The sequence below is a fragment of the Cervus elaphus genome, chromosome 19 (assembly GCF_910594005.1).
Source record: "Cervus elaphus chromosome 19, mCerEla1.1, whole genome shotgun sequence".
NCBI lineage: Eukaryota > Metazoa > Chordata > Mammalia > Artiodactyla > Cervidae > Cervus > Cervus elaphus.
Window position 1 is genome coordinate 55,411,453 of NC_057833.1, and position 26,288 is coordinate 55,437,740.

Below are 26,288 nucleotides of genomic sequence, written 5' to 3' on the forward strand. Positions count from 1 at the left end.
ATATGCTGTATAGATTGGTCATAACTTTCTTTCCAAGGAGTGAGCGTCTTTTAATTTCATGGCTGCAAACATCTTCTACAGTGATTTTAGAGCCCAGAAAAATAAAGTCAGCCACTATTTCCCCATCTATTTGCCATGAAGTGAAGGGACTGGATGCCATGATCTTAGTTTTCTGAATGCTGAGCTTTAAGCCAACTCTTTCACTCTCCTCTTTCACTTTCATCAAGAGACTCTTTAGTTCTTCTTCACTTTCTGCCATAAGGGTGGTGTCATCTGCATATCTGAGGGTTATTGATATTTCTCCTGGCAATCTTGATTCTAGCTTGTGCTTCATCCAGCCCAGCATTTCTGACGATGTACTCTGCATATAAGTTAAACAAGCAGGGTGACAATATACAGCCTTGACATACTCCTTTTCCTATTTGGAACCAGTCTGTTGTTCCATGTCCAGTTCTAACTGTTGCTTCCTGACCTGCATATAGGTTTCTCAAGAGGCAGGTCAGGTGGTCTGGTATACCCATCTCTTTCAGAATTTTCCACAGTTTATTGTGATCCACACAGTCAAAGCCTTTGGCATTGTCAATAAAGCAGAAATAGATGTTTTTCTGGAACTGTCTTGCTTGTTCAAGGATCCAGCAGATGTTGGCAATTTGAGCTCTAGTTCCTCTGCCTTTTCTAAAACCAGCTTGAACATCTGGAAGTTCATGGTTCACATATTGCTGAAGCCTGGCTTGGAGAATTTTAAGTACTTTGTGGAACACAAATGGTGAGTGTGCATTTTTAACCTGTTCCTGATCTTAAGAGAAATTGCTTTCAGCTTGTTACCATTGAATATGGTGTGGCCTTTATTACACTGAGGGAAGTTCCTTCAACACCTATTTTCTTGAGAAGTTTTTTTTTTTTTTTAATCATAAATGGACATTGACTTTTGTCAAAAGTTTTTCTTGCATCTGTCGACATGATAATATGGTTTTATTCAATTTGCTAATGTAGTAAATCACCTAGATTGATACTGAACCATCCTGGCATCCATGAGATAAATCGTGCTTGATCTTGGTATATGATCTTTTTAATGTACTGTTGAATTTGGTGTGCTAATATATTGTTGAGGATTTTTAAATTTGTGTTTATCAGTGATATTTGCATATAATTTTCTTTTTTCATGGTATCTTTGTCTGGTTTTGATATCAAGATAATGCTGGCCTCATAGAATGACTTTGGATATGTGTTCCTTCCTCTTCAATTTTTTTAAAAAGTTTGATATGCATATGTGTTAACTCTTCTTTCAATGTTTGGTAGAGTATACCTGTGAAGCAGTCTGGTTCTGGACATTTGTTTGCTGGGTGTTTTCTTTATTACTGATTCAATTTTAATACTGATAATCAGCCTTTTTATATTTTCTATTTCTTCTGGATTCAGTCTTGGGGAATTGTTTATTTCTAGGAATTTATCCATTTCTTCTAGGGTGTTCTTTTTATTGGCATATAGTTGTTTGTAGTAATATTTTAAGATCCTTTTTATTATTGAAGTGTTGATTGTAACTTCTCCTTCATTTATAATTTTCTTTATTTAGGCCCCCCTCCCTTTTTTACTTGATAATTCTGGCTAAAGTTTTATTTGTCTTTTCAAGACACTATTTCTTAGTTTAATTGATCTTTTCTATTATATTTTAGTTTCTAACTTGTTTATTGCTGCTTTGATCTTTTTAAATTTAGTTTCTTCTACTAATGTGAGGCTTTGCTTGTTATGTTTTTCCTAATTCCTTTATGTGTAATGTTAGATTTTTTATTTGAGATTTTTCCTTTCCTGAGATAGGCTTGTGTGGCTATGAACTTCTCTCTTAGAATTGCTTTTGCTGCATCTCATAAATTCTAAATTATCATTTCCACTTTCATGTCCCCAATTACTTTTTATTTATTCTTTGATTTCTTCATTGACCTGTTGGTTGTTTAGTAGCACATTGTTTAGCCTCCATGTTTTTGTGGTTTTTTGCAGTTCTTTTCTTGTTGTTGATTTCTAGGCTCATAGAATTGTGGTTGTTAAAATGCTTGATTTGATTTCAATCTTCTTAAATTTATTGAGATTTGTTTTACAGCCTAACATGTAATCTATCCTAGAATTTCCTGAATATTCCATGTGCACTTGACAAAAAAAAATGTATAGTCTGCTGCTTTTGGATGGAATATTTTATATGCTTATTAAGTCCATTTTCTCTAATGTTTCATTTGAAGCCAGTATTTCCTTATTGATTTGTTGTCTGGATGATATGTCTATTGATATAAGTGGGGTGTTAAAGTTTCCTACTGTTACTGGTTTTTCCTTTTATGCTTGTTAGTTTTTGCTTTATGTATTTAAGTGTTCCTATGTTAGGTGCATATATTTACAAATGTTATATCTTCTTATTGGATTGATCATATAATATTTAAGTAATGTTCTTCTCTGTCTCTTATTATAGTCTTTGTTTTAAAGTCTATTTTGTCTAATATATGCATTATACTTCAGCTTTCCTTTTATTTCCATTTACATGTAATACCTTTTCCCATTTCCTTACATTCAGTCTCTGTGTGTCTTTAGATCAGAATTGAATCTCTCATAGGCAGTATATGTGTATGGTGGTAGTTTAGTCTCTAAGTCGTGTCTGACTCTTCTGACCCCATGGACTGTAGCCTGCCAGACTCCTCTCCCCATGGGATTTTCAAGGCAAGAATACTGGGGTGGATTGCCATTTCCTTCTCCAGGGGATCCTCCCAATCCAGAAATAAAACCTGTGTCTCCTGCATTGCAGGTGGTCTCTTACATTGCACATAGTCTCCTGCATTGCAGGTGAATTATTTAATGACTGAGCTACCAGGTAACCCCAGAATGTATATATGGGTTTTGTTTCTTACCCACTAAGTCACTTTAGGTCTTTTGATTGGAGTATTTAGTTGATTTACATTATGTGTTTATTGCCATTATTGTCATTTTTAAAGTTGTTTACTGGTTGTTTTGTAGTTCTTTATGTTCATTTCTTCTTTTGTTGTTTTTCCTTTTGATTTTATGACTGTCTTTGATATTTTGTTTGAATTTTTTCTTTTCATTTGTGATTACCATGGTGTTCACATATACTAACTTACAAATATTATTCGGGGTTGATATCTTAAGTTCAAACACATTCTAATAATGCTGTATTTTTATTCACCCTATGTTTAATGTTTTTGACATCATATTTTATATATTTTTGTGTTATGCATATCTTAACCATTGATTACACAGAAGAACTGTACAAAAAAAGATCTTCACGACCCAGATAATCATGATGGTGTCATCACTCACCTAGAGCCAGATATCCTGGAAAGTGAAGTCAAGTGGGCCTTAGGAAGCATCACTATGAACAAAATTAGTGGAGGTGATGGAATTCCAGCTGAGCTATTTCAAATCCTGAAAGATGACACTGTGAAAGTGCTGCAATCAATATGCCAGCAAGCATGGAAAACTCAGCAGTGGCCACAGGACTGGAAAAGGTCAGTTTTCATTCCAATTCCAAAGAAAGGCAATCCCAAAGAACGCTGAAAATACCACACAATTACACTCATCTCACACTCTAGTAAAGTAATGCTCAGAATTCTCCAAGCTAGGCTTCAGCAATGTGTGAACCGTGAACTTCCAGACATTCAAGCTGGTTTTAGAAAAGGCAGAGGAACCAGAGATCAAATTGCCAACATCCTCTGGATCCTCGAACAAGCAAGAGAGTTCCAGAAAAACATCTATTTCTGCTTTATTGACAATGCCAAAGCCTTTGACTGTGTGGATCACAATAAACTGTAGAAAATTCTGAAAGAGATGGGTATACCAGACCACCTGACCTGCCCCTTGAGAAATCTGTATGCAGGTCAGGAAGCAACAGTTAGAACTGGACATGGAAAAACAGACTGGTTCCAAATAAGAAAAGGAGTACGTCAAGGCTGTGTATTGCCACCCTGCTTGTTTAACTTATATACAGAGTACATCATGAGAAATGCTGGGCTGGAAGATGCACAAGCTGGAATCAAGATTGCTGGGAGAAATATCAATAACCCTCAGATATGCAGATGACACCACCCTTATGGCAGAAAGTGAAGAAGAACTAAAGAGTCTCTTGATGAAAGTGAAAGAGGAGAGTGAAAGAGTTGGCTTAAAGCTCAGCATTCAGAAAACTAAGATCATGGCATCCAGTCCCTTCATTTCATGGCAAATAGGTGGGAAAACAGTGGAAACAGTGGCTGACTTTATTTTTTTGGGCTCCAAAATCACTGCAGATGGTGATTGCAGCCACGAAATTAAAAGAATCTCACTCCTGGAAGGAAAGTTATGACCAACCTAAAGAGCATATTAAAAAGCAGAGACATTACTTTGCCAACAAAGGTCTGTCTAGTCAAGGCTATTGTTTTCCCCGTGGTCATGGATGGATGTGAGCGTTGGACTATAAAGAAAGCTGAGCACCGAAGAATTGATGTTTTTGAACTGTGGTGTTGGAGAAGACTCCTGAGAGTCCCTTGGACTGCAAGGAGATCCAACCAGTCCATCCTAAAGGAGATCAATCCTGGGTGTTCATTGGAAGGACTGATGTTGACGCTGAAATGCCAATACTTTGGCCAGCTGATGTGAAGGGCTGACTCATTTGAAAAGACCCTGATGCTGGGAACGATTGAGGGCAGGAGGAGAAGAGGACGACAGAGGATGAGATGGTTGGATGGCATCATTGACTCGATGGACATGGGTTTGCGTGCAGTCTGGGAGTTGGTGATGGGCAGGGAGGCCTGGCGTGCTGCAGTTCATAGGGTCACAAAGAGTGTGACATGAGTGAGCAACTGAACTGAACTAACCATTGATTGTGGGTATATCTGATTTTACTGCTTTTGTCTTTTAAATTTCCCTCCTTTCTTATATGTTTGCCTTTACCAATAAAATTTCTCCATTCATCATTCTTAAATGTCTACTTGTGGTCTTTTCTTTCTGTTTAGAGAAATTCCTTTACCATTTGTTGTGAAGTCCTGAACTCTTAGCCTTTGCTTATCTGTAAAACTTTTTATATCTCCTTCATATCTGATTGATGGCTTTCCTAGGTAGAATATTTTGGATTATGTGCTTTAATTTTTTATCAAAGTGTATCATTCTGGTTCTTGTTGGCTTGCAAAATATCTGGTGAAAGGTAAGTGATAGTCTCATGGGAGTTCCCTTGTATGTGACTAGCTGCTTTTTTCTTGCTGCTCTTAAGATTCTCTATCTTTTATTTTTGCCATTTTAATTATAGTGTGCCTTGGAATGGACTTCTTTGAGTTCATCTTATTTGGGACTCTCTGTGTTTCTGGACCTGGATTTCTGTTTCTTTTTTCAGACTTGGAATTTCTCAATTATTATTTTATCAAATATAATATTGTCTGCCTGCCCCCCTTTTCCTCTCCTCTCTTTCTGAGACTCCTCTGATGTGAATGTTAGTATGCTTGATGTTGTCTCAGAGGCCTCTTAAGCTATTATCATTACAAAAAAGAATTTTTTTTTTTTTCTGTTCAGTTTGGGTGATTTCCATTACTCTTTCAGCTTACTGATCCACTTCTCTGCGTCATATATCTACTCTACTATTGATTCCTTCTACTGTATTTTCTACTTCAGTAATTGTATTTTTTAACTCTGTGTGGTTCTTCTTTATGTTTTCTAACTCTTTGTTAAAATTCTCACTTTGTCCATTCTTCTCCTGAGTTTGTTGAGAATCTTTATGATCATTACCTTGAACCATTTATCAAGTAGTTTGCTTCCCTCTGTTCTGATTAGTTCATTTTCTGAGGTTTTGTCTGTCCCTTCCTTGTTTGGGACACATTCCTCTATCTCTTCATTTTTCTAATTCTCTGTATTTATTTCTGTGTATTAGGAGAGACAGTTATGTTTCCCAGTCTTGGAGAAGAGATTTAATATAGGCGATGCCCTACAGGGTCCAGCTGCACACTGCTCTCTGGTCACCAGGGTTGTGTGCTCTAGGAGTACTACTTAACTAGGCTGCATGGACCTTTCTGTTATGGCGGGGCTACTTACTGTGTGCATAATGGTAGATGGAGCTGACCTGTGGACCGGTTGACTGCTAAACTATGTCTTATTTGGTTGCTGCTGACTCACTCGTAGGCATGGCAGGTTCCTGGAGGGTTTGTGGAGGCCCAGGTCTAGTGTTAACCTGCTGGTGGGTAGGGCTTGGTTCCTGCATGGCTGGCTTGATCATCATGGTAGCCCAGATGATCTAGGACTGGTGCCAGACTGCTAATAGGTGGATAAGCTCCTGGCACTAATATGCTAGAGGGAGGATCTCAAAATAGCTCTTACCAGCATCAGTGTCCTTCTGGTAGAATGATCTCCCCCAAATGGCTGCTACCAGTATCTAAGTCCCATAGGGAACCCTAGTTTCTTCCTGTCTCCCTGAGAGGCTCTCCATGATTAGCAGTGATTCTGACCCATCCTCCTTTCACACTGTATCTTTTCTGCTAGTCTGCAGGTCACTGGCTTACATATTTGTTCTGTAAATAGTTGTAATTTGGGTGTTTCTATGGAAGGAGGTGAGCTCAGTGTCTTTCTCCTCGGCCTTGTTGGCCACACTCCTGTCCACTTCTCTGTTCACTCCTTTCTACTTGTTGGTTTTTCTATTTATTTCTTATATTAATTGCTTCTCTTTTAAAAAGCACACTTTTTCAGATTCTTGAGAGATGAAGCTTCATTTCTGCTTCTTGATTTTTCATTGCAAGGCAAATTATAGGTCACTGAACAACCTATGAATTGATTAGGTTCTGACTTCTAGTTATCAATTGAGGATTGTGGAATTATTTACTGAATAAAAAGTATGGGCACATTGCCATTGTTCCTTTAGTAAGAAGTATGAACAAGGCATTTTCACTTTGAGCAGTGATTCCTCAGTGGTATCACCTGGGAATTTGTTACATGCACATTTTGGTGTACCACTCCAGATCTACTCATTCATAAACTCTGTGAGTAAGTTTTAGCTGTATGTATTTTGGCAAGACCTGTGAGTGATTCTGATACATAATAATGTTGAAAGACTGCTGCCTTAGGGAAAAAAAGGGGGGGGGGCTGCTATCACAGATTTATTCAACATTTAGTTTACATAATCTTTCTATAATTTAAATTCTAAAAGGTAATAACATTAACTCCCCCCCCCCTTTTTTTTTGAAAATGTACTGGCTTTTAATACATTAACTCTTCTTAGCTGTGGGTTGGGCATGGGGCAAAGGTAGGTGTACAACTAGATCAGTGTGATTCACTCCAATTAGACAACACTAATATACATAAACTTCTAGAAAATTCCAGAAACATCCTCAATAACAATAAATGTAACTTTCTTTGATTATTTCTAGCCACAGGAAACTCAGTCCTTTAATTTTTCTGATACACCTAGCCCTAGGTTCATATTCTTCCCCATAGAGCAATGCAGAATGGATTTAGATTCAACTGTCATTTACTGAGAACCTAGTATGTGCCGTGTTTTCTATTTTAGATCTCCTGGGAACTCTATGTAGTAACATTTTTATACTTTTACTGTGTGAAAGCCCTTGAAACATTTGTAGACATACTTATCATCACTTTCCAAGCAAAACAATTCTAACTCTGACAATTGCTTCTCATGATAATGGTTTTAAGATTTTCAAAATTCTGATGCTTTCCCCAAATCATATTTCAGCTTCCTAACATGGTATGCTGTTTTTCATATTTTGGTATTACAGGCTGCTGCTGCTGCTAAGTCACTTCAGTCATGTCTGACTCTGTGCGACCCCATAGACGGCAGCCCACCAGGCTCCTCTGTCCCTGGGATTCTCCAGGCAAGAATACTGGAGTGGGTTGCCATTTCCTTCTTCAATGCATGAAAGTGAAAAGTGAAAGTGAAGTCGCTCAGTCGTGTCCTACTCTGTGTGACCCCATAGATGGAAGCCCACCAGGCTCCTTCATCCATGGGATTCTCCAGGCAAGAATACTAGAGTGTACCCCAATGTTCCTTGCAGCACTGTTTATAATAGCCAGGACATGGAAGCAACCTAGATGCCCATCAGCAGATGAATGGATAAGAAAGCTATCGTACATATACAAAATGGAATATTACTCAGCCATTAAAAAGAATTCATTTGAATCAGTTCTAATGAGGTGGATGAAACTGGAGCCCATTATACAGAGTGAAGTAAGCCAGAAAGAAAACCACCAATATAGTATGCTAACGCATATATATGGAATTTAGAAAGATGGTAACGATAACCCTATATGCAAGACAGAAAAAGAGACACATATGTATAGAACAGACTTTTGGACTCTATGGGAGAAGGCAAAGGTGGGGTGATCTGAGAGAACAGCATCGAAGCATGTATATTATCAAGTGTGAAACAGATCGCCAATCCAGGTTGAATGCATGAGACAAGTGCTCAGGGCTGGAGCACTGGGATGACCCAGAGGGGTGGATGGGGAGGGAGGTGGGAGAGGGGTTCAGGATGGGGAACACATGTAAATCCATGGCTGATTCATGTCAATGTATGGCAAAAACCACAATATTGTAAAGTAATTAACCTGCAAGTAATAAAAATAATTGGGGGGAAAAAAAAGAAATGAATGCCCATAAGCCTACTAACCAATAGAGGAAAAAAAAAAAAAAAAGAATACTAGAGTGGGTTGCCATTTCCTTCTCTATTGGTATTACATACGATGTATATAAACAATGACCCTAACACATATAACATATTATCTCTTGTTCTAGACACTGTATTCCAATGAAAGAAACCTAAAATTATCTTCAACTCTGTGTATATGAGCCATATAACTGTGATTTTTATAAACTGATGTCTTAACATGTCTTTCCTGACATGATTTTTTTAACCAAAGTGTATTTTATGTCTGTTTTTATTAAATATCATTTTAGTAGTTTTAGTCGTCATTCCAATCTGTTATGATTTCTTTGAACTTTGATTCTATCTTCCCTTCTTTTTATTAGCTATTCCTCCCATATGTCTATCATCTGCACAACTTATAATTGTGCTTTTATGTCTTTGTTCAAGTTGTTGATAAAAATGTTGGATAGAACAGACTCCCATAATAATGCACATAATACTAATATTTATATTTTTATGATGCTAAAGCATTCAAAAAGCATATTCATATACATGATCTCATTTGATACTATTATCATGGGTGGTAGGAAAGGCAACCTTTTTTTTTTTCCTCATGTTATGGATAAAGAAATTTGATGCTAAGAGAACATAAGTCACACCTCAATTGGTAAAGAGTTAGTGGTATTATAACTTAAGTATTTTAAAGAGGCTTTTGTTTATAGTTCCAACCAACTATGAATTTGAATCCAGCTAACTGTATTACCATTCAGCCCATATTCATGAATCTGTAATTAGTTTCATAAAGCAGGAAGGATTAACTCATTCTTCTGGAAGAAATGGTATTAAAACAGACAAGAAAGGATAGGACCCAGCCAATGAAAGTGTTGGGGGAGACAAATGGAAGCCGTAAAGTCTCTGTCTCTCCCACTACAGCACAAGCAAAATGGGCCTGGAGAAAAAAATCAGGAATGCTGATGGGGAATCTGCTTTGGGTTGGGCAAATGACCATGTGGGGGAGATCTCCTCCAGTGAAATATAAGGTACCACATATGACAGGTTTTGAAGCCTAGTCTCCATATCTCAGAATGTATTTTATGAGAAATCTCACTGACTGAAGAAGTCAGCTCTGACAGTAAGCATACAAGGCCAAGACTGCATAACATCTTCCTCTGATGCAGTTAGTCCATTCCTCCTCCCCTGAGGCTTTATTCCTAAATTGATGCAAAACAGTGAGGAACACGTAGCAATATTTACCCACAGAATAGCAACCCTGCTTTCTGGTAAACAGGAATGGGAGAGGTATCTCTTAGGTTGAATCTTATAAAACTATGAATAATTGACTCTTTTTGACCAATGACAGTTTCATACAATTCACCCAATACCTTCCAGTTTTTAATTTAATTTATTTATTTTTAACTGTGTGGCATCTTTGTTGCTACTTGGACTTTTCTCTAGTTGTGGTGAGCAGGGGCTACTCTCTAGCTGTGGTAAATGGGCTTCTCATTGCAGTAGGCTCTCCTATTGTGAAGCATGGGACTCTAGGGTGTGCAGGCTTCAGTAGTTGCAGCATGTGGGCTCAGTAGTTGGGGCTCCTGGGCTCTAGAACAAAGGTTCAATCTACGTGGCTCACAGGCCTAACCACTCTGCAGCATGTGGGATCCCCCTAGAACAGAGACAGAACCGGTATCTCCTGCACTGGCAGGCGGACTCTCAATCACTGAGCCACCAGGGAAACTCTACCTTCTAGCTTTGTTCTGAGAAGATCTAAAAGGACCAGGATAAGGAAGTGTGCCTAAAGTGTTCACTATAGCTTCTTTCCTTTTTGAAGTCTTTTGAAAAAGAAATAATTTTAGCTAACTTTTGTTATTCAGATTAACATATTAGTTCCAAAAAAGCTTTGCAGATCTATCAAATCACTAATTAGTGGGAAATAGCAAAATAAATTTAATCAAGCAAACATATTGAGAATGCTTTATGGGCTAGGCACTATACTAGGTGCTAGGGATGGAGAAATGTGCAAAATAAAATTCCTAACATCAGGAGTTCTTAACCCAATCTAGGGTCAAACAAAAGCAAGCAAATTATATATAGTAAAATTAATTCAAGATAAAAATATGTGAAGACAGAGCACAATTTTCCAGGCCAGCAAGGGTAAGAGGAATGAGATAAGATAAAAACAGATCTGAGTTTTGAAAGATAAATATGATTTATCCAGATAGACAAGAGGAATAAAGGGCATTCCAGGCTGGAAAAGCGATTGTGCCAAGGCCAGAGGTATGGGGATGGGGAAGTTGGAACATGATGGAGAGTCAAATAGACACATGCAATCTGGAAACATTTTCTTTTTACTTATGGGATCACTTACTTGTAATGTTAATTAACCTTGTCCTGATGAAAGTTTTAAATATGTAATTTTTTGAAGAGGTAACATCAACATTTCAATTATTTCCTTTTGACTTTTTGCATTTAATTTTCCTGTGCTTTAGATTTAAGAAACTAAGATGGCAATTTTTGTTTTTAAAAGGAAAGTTGTACCTTGATTGAGTTACCTAACTTTATTTGCATAACTATGTACATTTTACAGTAGAGCACAATATCAAAACAAACAATAATATCCCTGCCATGTTACACAACGGTATGATTACACAGTTTAAAACTCAATTTTATTGTGCACATATGAAGACTGGTTTTTGATTGCTCAGTTTTTTTCTTCCAAACTCATAATAATTTCATTCTTCATCTTAAAGTTCTAAGGTTCAACTACATTTGAATTATCCATAAAAAAAATCATAAGTATTGTCTCTGCATGAAAATTTCCCTCATACTTCATAACTTGAAAATGACTAAAGCAATTTATACACTAAAAAGGAAGGTGGGGGGGGGGAATCTCTGTTCTCAGACAAGGGCAAGGGAGTCTGAGAATCAAAGGATAATTTCTTGAAAGAAAAGGTTGAACAGATCAAAACAAAAGGTGATACTGCATGTTGTTTTGAAATGCTGACAATAGTATTCCTTCCTACTTGCCTTTCGGGTGATGTGGTCTGAAATAAAACTATGAGGGACCAGTGCCCCAGGGTCTCTCTGTACATCATCTTTAAGAACCATAAAGACCTACTGTCCTCCAACTACTCTCTTCTATTTTTGAGTGAGAGAAACACATGTGATTGAAAGGAAGGTTAAAATCTAAGCCAGACAACAAGGAGGCAGCTGAAAGGCTTGTTCACCCTGGAGTGTAATGAAAGATGTTGGTTCTGAGGTAGAAGTTAAGCTTTGTTGGAGACTTCGGGTTGCCTAGAAGTTTGCAATCAAAGAGGAGTTGGAGTCTGATGGGTTGTGAGGAAATGTGCCTCTCTTACATTGCTCTCCTGTGATGTACGGGCTGTGTACAGGCATATGTATTGAATTGGGAATCCCTGGGAAGTCCCCAAAAGAAGACTTCCAGTTGTGTTCTGCTGAAGCAGTCAACTTCAAAGGGACCCACAGTTGCTGCTATAGAGACAGTGTGACTGAGATGTATGACCTTTCTCTGCCATTTCTGTTGTTCTATACGTAGTGTCCTTTGCTGACAGCACCTGGCAAGCCATGCCTATGTAGACAGCTTGTTTCACTACACTGTGAGCAAACCTCAAAGTCTAAACTATTTGTGAAATGAATTTGGTTAAGGGTATGAAGTGAAAGTTGCTCAGTTGTGTCCGACTCTTTGCAAAGCCATGGAATTCTCCAGACCAGAATACTGGAGTGGGTAGCCTTTCCCTTCTTCATGTGAACTTCCCACCCCAGGGAATGAACCCAGATCTCCCACATTGCAGATGGATTCTTTACCAACTGAGCTATGAAGGAAGCCATAGGTTAAAGGTATCAGTTGAGTTCAGTTCAGTTGCTCAGTCATGTCTGACTCCTTGCAACCCTATGAATCGCAGCACGCCATGCCTCCCTGTCCATCACAAACTCCTGGAGTTTACTCAAACTCATGTCCATAGAGTCGGTGATGCCATCCAACCATCTCATCCTCTGTAGTCCTCTTCTCCTCCTGCCCTCAATCCCTCCCAGTATCAGGGTCTTTTCCAATAAGTCAGCTCTACACATGAGGTGGCCAAAGTATTGGAGTTTCAGCTTCAACATCAGTCCTTCCAATGAACACCCAAGATTGATCTCCTTTAGGATGGACTGGTTGGATCTCCTTGCAGTCCAAGGGACTCTCAAGAGTCTTCTCCAACACCACAGTTCAAAAGCATCAATTCTTCGGTGCTTAGTTTTCTTTATAGTCCAACTCTCACATCCATACATGACTACTGGAAAAACCATAGCCTTGACCAGATGGACCTTTGTTGACAAAGTAATGTGTCTGCTTTTTAATATGCTATCTAGGTTGGTCATAACTTTCCTTCCAAGGAGTAAGCGTCTTTTAATTTCATGGCGACAATCACCATCTGCAGTGATTTTGGAGCCCCCCAAAATAAAGTCTGACACTGCTTCCACTGTCTTCCCATCTATTTCCCATGAAGTGATGGGAGCAGATGCCATGATCTTAATTTCCTGAATGTTGAGTTTTAAACCAACTTTTTCACTCTCCTCTTTCACTTTCATCAAGAGGCTTTTTAGTTCCTCTTCATTTTCTGCCATAAGGGTGATGTCATCTGCATATCTGAGGTTATTGATATTTCTCCCAGCAATCTTGATTCCAGCTTGTGCTTCTTCCAGTCCAACGTTTCTCATGATGTACTCTGCATATAAGTCAAATAAGCAGGGTGACAATATACAGCCTTGACGTACTCTTTTTCCTATTTGGAAGCAGTCTGTTGTTCCATGTCCAGTTCTAACTGTTGCTTCCTGACCTGCATACAGATTTCTCAAGGGGCAGGTCAGGTGGTCTGGTATTCCCCTCTCTTTCAGAATTTTCCATAGTTTATTGTGATCCACACAGTCAAAGCCTTTGGCATAGTCAATAAAGCAGAAATAGATGTTTTTCTGGAACTGTCTTGCTTGTTCAAGGATCCAGCGGATGTTGGCAATTTGATCTCTGGTTCCTCTGCCTTTTCTAAAACCAGCTTGAACATCTGGAAGTTCATGGTTCACATATTGCTGAAGCCTGGCTTGGAGAATTTTGAGCACTACTTTACTAGCGTGTGAGATGTGTGTAATTGTGTGGTAGTTTGAGCATTCCTTGACATTGCCTTTCTTTGGAATTGGAATGAAAACTGACCTCTTTTAGTCCTGGGGCCACTGCTGAGTGTTCCAAATTTGCTGGCATATTGCATGCAGCACTTTCACAGCATCATCTTTTAGGATTTGAAATAGCTCAACTGGAATTCTATCACCTCCACTAGCTTTGTTCATAGTGATGCTTTCTAAGGCCCATTTGACTTCACATTCCAGGATGTCTGGCTCTAGGTGAGTGATGACACCATCATGATTATCTGGGTCGTGAAGATCTTTTTTATACAGTTCTTCTTTGTATTCTTGCCACCTCTTCTTAATATCTTCTGCTTCTGTTAGGTCCATACCATTTCTGTTCTTTATCAAACCCATCTTTGTATGAAATGTTCCATTGGTATCTCTAATTTTCTTGAATAGATCTCTAGTCTTCCCCTTTCTGTTGTTTTCCTCTATTTCTTTGCATTGATCACTGAGGAAGGCTTTCTTATCTCTCCTTGCTATTCTTTGGAACTCTGCATTCAAATGGGAGTGTTTTTCCTTTTCTCCTTTGCTTTTCACTTCTCTTCTTTTCACAGCTATTTGTAGGGCCTCCTCAGACAACCATTTTGCCTTTTTGCATTTCTTCTCCATGCGATGGTCTTGATCCCTGTCTCCTGTACAATGTCATGAACCTCCGTCCATAGTTCATCAGGCACTCTGTCTATCAGAGCTAGTCCCTTAAGTCTATTTCTCACTTCAACTGTATAGTCATAAGGGATTTGATTTAGGTCATACCTGAATGGTCTAGTAGTTTTCCCTACTTTCTTCAGTTTAAGTCTGAATCTGGCAATAAGGAGTTCATGATCTGAGCCACAGTCAGCTCCAGGTCTTGTTTTTGCTGACTGTATAGAGCTTCTCCATCTTTGGCTGCAAAGAACATAATCAATCTGATTTCGGTGTTGACCTCTGGTGATGTCCACGTGTAGAGTCTTCTCTTATGTTGTTGGACGAGGGTGTTTGCTATGACCAGTGCGTCCTCTTGGCAAAACTCTATTAGCCTTTGCCCTGGTTCATTCTGTACTCCAAGGCCAAATTTGCCTGTTACTCCAGGTGTTTCTTGACTTCCTACTTTTTCATTCCAGTCCCCTATAATGAAAAGGACATCTTTTTTGGGGTATTAGTTCTAAAAGGTCTAGTTAAAGGTATATAGACTGCCTAATCATAATATGCGAATCAACTTCTTCTAGGAAAGGTGCCCGGATTTAAACAGGGCTTTACTTAGGTGTTAGTAATTGTGTGTATATTAAAAATCAATAATACATTTTGAAATGAGAGTGGTGTGATAAGAAAACCCTGTATGCGAGACAGCAAAAGGGACACAGATATATTGAACAGTCTTTTGGACTCTGTGGGAGAGAGTGAGGGTGGGATGATATGGGAGAATGGCATTGAAACATGTAAATTATCATATGTGAAATGAATTGCCTGTCCAGGTTTGATGCATGAGACAAGGTGCTCAGGGCCGGTGCACTGGGATGACCCAGAGGGAGGGGATGGGGAGGAAGGTGGGAGGGGGGTTCAGGATGGGGAACACATGTACACCCATGGAGGATTCAAGTCAATGTATGGCAAAAGCAATACAATATTGTAAAGTAAAATAATAAATAAATTAAAAAAAATAAAAACACCAAAACAACAAAAAAAGAGAATACAGTGTTATGAAGATACGGGCAGACCTCAACATTAGATCCTATGTACTAAAATATTAAGAAGTTAAATATTAATATGTTAATATTAATAGGTTAACCTTGGAGTTAATGGGTATCATGCACTGAAAGCTGAAAATGAGGACAAAAGAGAGCCTGACAAAGAATAATTAGAGCTCATGTAGTCACTGGTTCAGAGTTTGACAGAGCCATGCTGGAGAATTTTTGCAGGTTCAGCATAAATACAGGACCTGGGAAATGACACATCGCTAGAGCAAAGTGGCTTATAGTTTATAAATTTGATGGTTTTTTCCTAGTAAACTCACTGAACTAATTAAATGTTGTTGTTCTTGATTAGTCACTAAGTCACGTCTGACTGTTTCTGATCCTATGGACTATAGCCTGCCAACTCCTCTGTCCACAAGATTTTCCAGGCAAGAATACAGGAGTGGGTTGCCATGCCCTTCTCCAGGGGATCTTCCCGACCCAGGGATAGAACCAGTTTCTCCTGCATTGACAGGCACATTCTTTACCACTGAGCCAGTAGGGAAGCCCAAACCAATTAGTCGTGTATGATTCAGTAGTGAGTTACATAGTAGTAAGAGTTTGTTGTACATTAGATCATCTACCTATGTTAAGCTCGCGGGTTAGGGAGAATCTTAGGATGGGGTGGGGGTTAAGATAAGAGTGTGTCATCAATTAAATAGGCAGAGAAGATGCTGAGAGCAGGGAGTGCCTTTTGAAGTGACTTGTCTTACATGAGAAACTCAACTGTCCCATCAGCCTTTGCTTGCTCGTTCAACTGAGACATTGGAGGAAGTTAACATTTATCGTAGATGAAGTCCTGGTGGTGAGCAAAACTGAAGAGTGACTCCACATCCATTGGGTGCCTCCGTGCAAACATAAGAACAATCAAAGGACATTAAAGGACACCAAAGAAAACCCTTTACCCAGATTCACCTACTGCTAGCATTTTGGTCTGTTTGCTTTATCTCTTTATCTTTAGAGATAAAGAATGTTCAGATATTCTTGGATGCCTGCATGACTTTCTTGAAAATCTAAAAGAGATTCTGCTCTACCATCTCCCATTTCTTTATTTCATTACTTTATTCCCAATCCTAAGAAAGCCTTATTTCTCTTTGCTGGACTGGTAAGACCCTTTCCTCTCTGGTAGAAATGATTCTCCCCGCAGCCTTCAGCATCCCCACTTTATCCAAGGTTATCTCCTGAGCTTGCCTCCCTCTTTTTAAGCCCAATGCATCCTTACTGAGACGTCTGCAATCTGAGTCCTGCCTCCACATCTCCTGCCTCCTTGGAGCCTTTTTTCCCTCACAGCCCCATATGCTTGCTCAGTTTTCACTCCTAGCTCTCACAAACCTTTCTCCACCAGCTGCCCCTCCCATCTGGAAACAGTCCTCCCCCAGTCACGTTAGTATTAAAAACTATCCTCATTCATTACACTCTTCTGACCTAGTACAGCATCCTTCTGTCTCCCACTGGAAGCTGCACATTTGCATTTTATCACATCCGCCCCGGCCCATATGGGGTCACCCTTCAATCCTCTGGTATTTTTAGAGAAAGTGAGGATCTTGCTACCATGGTTAGTCTGGTATTCCTGGCTTTTCAGCCAAAAGTTTGGCTGTCTAGTGACAGACTGCAGTAGGGACTGAAAAGTGGATCATAGTTGTTATCAAGGAAAAAAGTTACCTCAGGATTCTGTGGCCTCCGCTCTCCTCCTGTGTGCTGAAATGTTAGGTAGAGTGCAAATTAGTGATGAATGTGGTGGAGAGGAGGGAATGTACCAGGTAAAGAGGGGACCAGATGCAGTTAGGGTTTGAATCTTTCAAATACTACTCACATCTTCACCGATGAAAATTCTTGGGGATACCTGTTGGTCTCAGAACACTAGTAACTCTTTTTTCATTTTAACTTTTCATCCTAGATACTTAAATGATCCACTGAGAATATGGAGTTGGGTGAAAATGTTGATTTGCACTGTTGTCTATTCATCTTGAATAGCTATTTAAATTTAGTTACTGGTGGCCATCTGTTTACCTTTCTATGAAATGGGGGCACTGGGTTTGATTATGTCAAAAATATAGTCATTCTGTTCTTATAGCCACTGTGAAGGATGCTGGAAGGTAGAGTTAGAAACTCCTTCCTTGGAAGAGGGAACAGGTGAATTGAGAGTAGGAGCATTGAACATTCTTTGTTTGTACCTGTAATTATCCAGTTATAACAGAAGAGTTATTACTTAACACCCAAAAATAAGTATAGATTCTTCTGCTTTCTAAAGGAATTTTGATAAAATTATCTCTATGTACTGTTTCTTTTCTCTCATGGAAATTGGTTGAGATGATAGGAAGTAAAGAAATTCAAATCATCTTCCTGTTCATCTGTGCTCTTCTGGAAGAATCTGTAGCTTTGCGTTGTCCACTTTGGTGGCAGGCTCTGAGCTGGGTAGGTGATGAAGGGTTAAGTTACTCTGCATAATAATGTACAAGAGGATGCCTCTCTGGGAAGCTAAAGGAAGAAGCCCCAGAAGAGTGAAGCAGGGAGTTTTTAGACTACTAAGCAGCAGACTGAACCAAAAACCTGTCACCTCAACCTTCAGGAAAGTCTGCTCCATGCAAACCCTGTAAGTGAGAAAGTCTGAGTAGACAGAAAACACCAGGTAGAGGAAGTGAGACCAGAGTAAGATCAGAGTTCATTGGAAGGTAGAACTCAATACTGAAATACATTATTTGTAAACATTTTGACAAGAGCATTGCAGATTTGGGATAGTGGATCAAGGTACATAAAGAACATGTCCTATATACTTAAGAATATTTTAAAGAACATCACCACCCACAGGACACACTTTTGACATACTTTCTGTTCTTATACCTTGTAGGAAACACACATGCGTGAATGTATTTACCCTTTAAATGTGACATAATCAACTGCAATGGCTTTATGCAGCAGTTTATGAACTACAAGGGCTAATTAGATATAATCCATATACTATAGTACATTTCAAAGGGAGATATTTAAATGTCATAAATTTTATCTATAATGTAGACCTAATTCCATTTTATCATATTACTTTTTTTCCAGCTGTAATATTAGACTTACTGTAAATGTTCTATTCTAACAGCACACCCTCAAACATTTTTCATCTCTACAGAAACTTGGGACCCCTGGTAATCAATACTTGATGGGACTGTTGAATTAATTGTTATGATAGCTTCTGACAAAGCATTAACTTTTATTGACAACATATTCACATGTTTTAATACAGTGCCTGGCACATAATAATTGTCAAATATTAGTTATTGCCAATCTTACTATTTTTACAGTTGTTATTGGATACTAAACATGGTCCTTTTCACAACTATTACTTCATTAAAATCAAACAACAGTATTTCAAGGTATGTACTATCATCCTAGTTTTGTAGAAAAGGAATATAAGGTTCAAATAAGCCCAACACTTACACATATTTTAACCTATAGAAAATAGTAAAGTGATTATTCAAACCCAAAGCACATGTTCCTTCCATGATTTGCATTTTTCTAAATACGGTCTGCCTTTGCTGGAGATAGGTGAATATAAGTAGTTCATAGAAAAACATTTACAAATTTTAGTAGACTTACATTAATTTTAACATATATAAGAAAAATATTTATGACTAGTAATAATATATTTCTGGTTATAGCAGTGATTATGGACTGTAGCCTACCAGGCTTCTCTGTCCATGGGATTCTCTAGGCAAGAACACTGGAGTGGATTGTCATGCTCTCCTCCAGGGGATCTTCCTGACCCAGGGATTGAATCCCAGACTCCTACCTTGCAGGCGGACTCTTTACCATCTGAGCCACAAGGGAAGCCTCAATAATAGATTTCTGGTTATAGCAGTGATTATAAAAATAGTCTTAAAATATTTTATTAGAGTAAAATACATATTAAACTTAACAAATATATTCATAATGATACAGCTGGAAAAAGTCACAAAGGAAGTGCTTAAATGGTTGAAGTTTAAATAAGAGTACAACAAATCATACTTAGAGGACTCCTTAAACTTCTCTTGTCAGTAGCTCAGTGATGGCTTGGAAACTAGAAATATCTGTTCATTCACATGAAACATCATATGTTAAAACATCATTTTAAATGTCTACTAAATTGTTATTGTAAAGGAAATGTCATTTTTAAAGCAAGTATAACTTTGTTTCTTTCTTTCTGGCTGCACTGGGTCTTCCTTGCTGTGTGTGGACTTTTCTCTAGTTGTGACAAGTAGAGGCTACGCTCTAGTTGTCGTGAGTGGATTTTTTTTTTTTTTTTTGTGAGTGGATTTTTCATTGTGGTGTTTTCTCTTGTTGTGGAGCATGGACTCTAAAACACAGGATCAGTGATTGTGACACATGGGCTTAGTTGTCCTGCAGCATGTGAGATCTTCCTGGACCAGGGATCCAACTCATGTCCCCTGCAGTGGCAGGCATGTTCTTAACCACTGGACCAAAGGGAAGTCCCAAGTAAAACTTCTTATATGCTTTAGCATTACCATTCTTTCCCTACTAACTACTTCTTACGTGTTTCCCTCATCTACTGTCTCACGGTGGTGACTCCAGGCATCTGAGGATGTTGGTTGTCTGAGCACCTGAGGGACTTGATCCACTCCAAATGTTAGTTTTATTTAGGCCATGACTCTCCAGAAGGGACATCATGCCTAGATAAACACTTCCCCCACTCTTACTTGTTTCTTATCTGTAGAAGACACTCAAAGATCCCCACCCCATGGTTTTTATAGCCTATTCTTTGGTGTGGGTTGGGCCTTGTGATTTGCTTCTAATGGACAGAATCTGACAAAGCGCCAGGATGCTACTTTCATGATTAAATTATGAAAGTTGTGCCTTCCATCTCGCTGGACTCTCCCCTTGGACTTCTCCATTTGCACTTTGATGAAACAAGCTGCCATGCTGGAGGGGAGCACCTGGCGATGGTCTGTGGGCAGCCTCCAGCCACAAGCCCTCTGGGACCTGAGACCCGCTGTCCACCACTCATGAAAATGGAGTACTGTCAGTAGTGATCGTGGTGATCTTGGAGTGGAGTCTTCTCCATTGGAGACTTAGATACTAGAGCCTATACCTGGATTGTAGCCGTGAGAGTCCCTGAAGGAAAAAACAAAACAGCTAATCCATGCCCTGGATTCCTGACCTACAAAAACTGTGAGAAAATAAATGTTATTTCAAGCTACTAAGGAGTAGCTTGTTATGCAGCAAGAGATAACTAATACAGTCTTACTAAATTTAACTTTAAAAAGACTACTATATGGACCTTGTCTGTACTCGTGGTTGTATTTTACTCAGTTAGGGAGAATTTTCCACCACATATGTTTCACTGACCTTAAACTTCACACAAGATATTCCTCATCTCTAACCCCACACCCACAGGAGCCCCATTTATTTCTGGTAAATATATTATTTTGTCTTTCATGTTTACTTATGAATAAGTTATATCAGTTACAATGAGCTTTCTGTCTTTTCCTCCTCTCTGTCCAAGTCCTTCTTCTGATAAGCCGTCTTCTGCTGAGCACTCTGTTACCTGTGAAGCTAGTCAAGGACTTCTCGACCCTACCTCTGAATTTTAGGGAGAATTCACCTGCCTCACTCCAGGAATTTCCACCCTTTCTGGGCACTAATGTAAAAATTCTGGAGTCTTCAAGATATAAGTTTAAGAAAGGAAAGTCTCTGGAGTCCTTGATAAGCTGATACAGGTTCAAGTTCAGGCTGAAATATTTCCTCAGTTTTCACTTTAAACTTTTTTTTTTTAATCATATAAGTATTCAAATCTATCAGTATTCTTATAGGCACTGCATTTGCTGTGAGGAGATATTCTCATTTTTCCTTCAGTCGCTTTTCTCATGGTGATTCAGTTTGGGAATTTTCTTGCTAGCTCTTCAGTTCAGTTCAGTCTCTCAGTCGTGTCTGACTCTTTGCAACCCCATGGACTGCAGCACTCCAGGCCTCCCTATCCATCAGCAAGTCCTGGAGTTTACTCAAACTCATGTCCATTGAGTTGGTGATGCCATCCAACTATCTTATCCTCTGTCGTCCCCTTCTCCTCCCACCTTCAATCTTTCCCAATAAACCACTTCTTCACATCAGATGGCCAAAGTATTGGAGTTTCAGCCTCAACATCAGTCCTTCCAATGAGTATTCAGGACTGATTTATTTTAGGATGGACTGGTTGGATCTCCTTGCAGTCCAAGGGACTCTCAAGAGTCTTCTCCAATACCAGTGTTCAAAAGCATCAATTCTTCGGTACTCAGCTTTCTTTATAGTCCAGCTCTCACAAGTTCACTGATTTTTTCCTTCTGCTGTGTCTAATTTTATGTAAACCCGTTCAGTCAATTTTTAATTTCAGATATTGTCTAAATTTGGAGATTTATTTTTTCATGAAACTTCTACTTCTAATTATGCTCACGTTTTCCTTCAAATCATTGAACATGTTCATAGCAGCTCTTTTAAAGTGCTTGTCTACTAATTCCAACATCTCAGTTTTTTCTGTTTTCATTGACTGATTTTCTCCTCATTACACATACATTTTCTTGCTTCTCTTATCCTAGTAATTTTTGACTGCCTACCAGATAAGAATGAAACAATTTGCTGAGTTTCTGGTTTCTGCTGTCTTCTTTTTTAAAGAGTGTTGCTATTTGTTTTGGCAGGCAGTTAAAATTACTTGCAAATCAATTTGATTGTTTTAAGCTTTGTTTTAACCTTAAGGCTTGCTTATTTAGACCTGGAGTGTCCTTTACTGTAGGGCTTGTTTAACTCTACTACTAAAGCAGGAACATTCTGGGATTTCCACTGAATGCTCCAAGGAAGAGTCTTCTGCCGGTTGGTTGGGAATCAAAGATATGCCAAGGCTGTGTATCTCTGGGACTTGTTTAGATTGCAACTCTTTGTAGCTATTCTTTTTCTAGGTTTTTTTTAGTCCAGTCCTATGAAGCTCCATCTTTGTAGGCTTAACTTATATTCAGCCAAAGCCTCAAGGAAACTTTGTGCAATTTCTAAAGATCTTTCTCTGAATAAATGCCTTTTCTCTGGAACTCTCCCCTGTAAAATTCCACTGCTCCTGTACCCTCAACTCAGATCTCTGTTGCATCAATTCTGCAAAATTACTATCTTCTCCTTGGATTGATCATCCCCGTACTAGTCTGTCCTAAGGCACCCATCGTTTGTTTACCTCTTCTCAAGAGTCAAAGACTAGCCTGTTGCCCAATATCTGAAAAGAGTTGGTTTCTGTCTTGTGCAGTTCATATTTTATATAGTTTTCTAGTTGTTTTAGTAGGAGGACAAGGTTCTCTGTGCCACCTGGGTTTCAAAATAGAGCTTCCCTGTGTCATAATACTTTTAAAGAAATGAACACAAATTACCTTATTAGTTTTTGCTTTTCTCCTTAAAATAAGATATAAATAAGTTCATTGGAATTCAAGTGGAAGGCAAATTCGGGCGGAAGGCAACTTCAGGTTACAGACACCAAGTTACACTCAGAATCACTCCTCCCTTTTACAGCAATGCTTTGTTATTAGTCTAAACATTCTGCCTACTCCTTCCTTCCTTTAGAATAAGTTTCCACCTAAGTCTTTGAATACTCATGTAAATACACACCTGTCAGGCCATAGCCATCATACTGTCAGACACGCTCATGCCTGAATCTAAGTACTTCTTATGGCTCAGTCTCAGGAATTCAACTTTACCCCTAAACCTTTATGCAATTACAAGTTTCCGTTACTCTTGATTATATAATAATACTCTGGCTCAATCTTCCTCCCATTGCATATATAGGATAAGCAAAGGAGCTCCTTGTTTTTACTCTTTTCTTTAGAAATGTGCCTATAAGAGATGGCCAGTTTTGGTGTTTACCTCCTGTGTGTAGCTTAGGGAAAATATTCTGCCTAAAGCAATGGTTCTTAAGTGTTAGCAGGCTGGAGAATCACATGGACAGCTATTAAATATTCATAAGCAGGTTGTCTTTATTTTTCTAATATCAAATAAAATCTGACACAAATCCTTCCATTTCCTAAGGATAATGAGAAATTGATTTTCTGTCATTAATTGGGATTCTTCCCTTTAGGGCATAAAATGATTCTAAGGGTCTTATTCAAAGTATAACTTTCAGGGAGATTACTCTAGTTTTTGGTCCACATATGATTTCATTTTCGAAGATCTCATAGTCCCTGAAGGGGTTCTGTGTATTTTTGTGCCACACTTGATCAAAAAGGCTCTTTGTCACAGCTAGAAGCTGTACTCATATAGTTTACCCTCTGGGAGTATACCATACAACCAGTACCCCCACCCCCAAGATTTTCCACCTGCTGTGGCTCCGCCAAGGAGAACTACAATCACTCCTGTTTTTCATGGGGCCCCTCTCTTCTCTGGCCTTGAGGAACCTCTTCTGCCTCTGCTCGGTCCTTTTTATTCACCCAAGGGCTTGCCTTACACCTCACAGGCATGGCGTCATTGGTCATCTTCCCCAGGAAGACATTGAAGTGGTGGTAGCAATCTCTATACACTGCCGTTAGTCCTAAAGTGGTAGAATACTAACGTCTGTCTCCTTGAAACAGAGAGGTGAGAATTATAAAAACAGGTACACACTCACACACACAAATCAATGTCCCAATAATTTATCCCACTGTATGACATTTGTTGTCTAAGTTCAATCTGCTTCTGGTGGTCTCACGTGCACTTACTATCCTGTGTTTTCTTAAAAAGTTAGCTGTAACGTATCTGTTATCTTGAAGTTTTTATTATTTTAACTTTTGTGATATGTATGTTTATAGCTTGCTGCACTTAAGAAAATGAATTCCTTTTGCTCAAGGCAGGTGGAGCCTGAAGGAAAAAGACAGACAAGGGTAATTTCGTAAGAAGTTAAAATGTATCCTTCTGATGATTTTGGCAAAAGAATCAAAAGATTTCCTAATATGGCAAGTCTTTTTTTTTTAATTTTAGCAAATATGAAGTTAGTGTCTACTATGGATTCAAAACACAGCACAGTATTTTAAGTATTGTAGGTGGATTCAAAGATGGTCTCTACCCTCAGATACTTGCATTCTGACAGACTAGTATACTGTATTATGCATGCCTCCCACTCTCCAACTTTACACTTTTCTTTTTTCCTCTCTCTGTATATGTCTCTTTCTGTTTTTCTCTGTCACACTCTCTCTGCTTTTCTGTCTCCCTCTCCTCTTTCTTCCATCACTCTGTTCTTCACTTGATGAATCCTCTTGTGGCATTTCTGCTTCATTCTGCCTGTCTGCCCAATTCTTTTCTCTGCTGACAGTTTTTCTCATCTTAATCCCTTTGTTTTTCTTATAACTTGTCCCAAAGTTAGCATGGTGGCCCCCTGACCCCTTTCTAATTACTTTTCACTTTAATGCTCATTCTTAACTGCTTTCATCATTCAGTTTTATAATTTGTAACTCCGGTCAAAGCTCATGTGTTCTTCACAGTAATGTCCTCCAGTAGGCAAGACAACTATTACTGTTTACGTGGTACAGATAAATTCTTTAAGGCACAAACAGATAATGTTATGGCCATAATTTAGTAGGAAAGGGTGAAGAATAGGACAAAACCCTTCCAACTCTCAGTACCAAGTCCCTTGCAATTCAACACAGTGTCCTTCAAGATTCTTCTTGTTCTTGCAATGTGGCTCTTTGCTACATGTAAGGTTGTGTTGTTGATTGCCACTCAGATTTTTTTTAACCATTCACCACCTTGAGGTCAAGAATTATGTCTTACTCATCTCTTCTCTGCCAGGAGAGCACATTCTAATAAACTGCTCAACAAATAGTGGATGATATGATACAAATAAGGCATATAGGCAAACAGTAGAACCCTGGGGTTGGGTAGACAGAGGGCAGAGTAGGGTGGCAGCTCAGTGAAGCAGAAGGCTCTATCGGCAATCCTCTTGGTTGAGTGTATACATTTCTGTGCCAATGAAATGTGATGTATGCTGTAAACAATAAGCCAATATTGCATCTCTCTTTTCACCTGTATGGCATTTTAGGTTGTAGACTTCATTCAGGGAAGATGGAAATGAAATTCCAGCTGTGGGAGGGAAAAATTACAATTTCTCCCAGAAACAGATTGATTTGACCTTTAACACTGATGTTAAAAAACAAGAAACTTCCTCACCAACATGCATAGCTGTCCTTTGATTATGGGAGGAGTATCACTTTCTCTTTGGTGACTCTGTCCTGAGTCTCTGTTTTATTTATGCTGCTCTTAAGTGTTGTGTTGCAGGGAGCTTTAGCTTGTAGGGCATGCTATGCCTCCAATGTACATCCGTGGCCATGGGCTTTATGCCTGTGAAATGGTTCTTAGTTTGCCTAGGCTACTTTTTTAATTCAGAAGGAATTCATGTATCACCATCTCCTTATGCAGCCTCATGAAAATTAACACCTGCCTTCTCCTTGCTGCAAAGAGTTGTATTGAGAATTTATGTTTGTATGAAGGATGAAACGCCTTTGAGCTAGGTGCCACCAATGGAAATGTTGTTATTAGGTCCAAAGTGGAGCAAGGAGAGTGGATTGATTGTGTGATCTGTTCAAGGTTATACATTTAACAAATATCGTTATTGAAACAAGAGAGAAAGGATGAGTGCACAGAAACTGTCTCCCCAACACACAGGGTTTTACATTATTCAAAAGGAGTTCTTTAAAAACAAATGGTTCCTGCATTGTATGCAGGCTTTCTGTTTTTGTCTGGTTTAAGATTAACAATGCACCTGGAACATTCTTTTCATTTCTCTCTGCCATTACACATAATTTTACTTTCCATAAAACCCTATTCCAAACTCGCC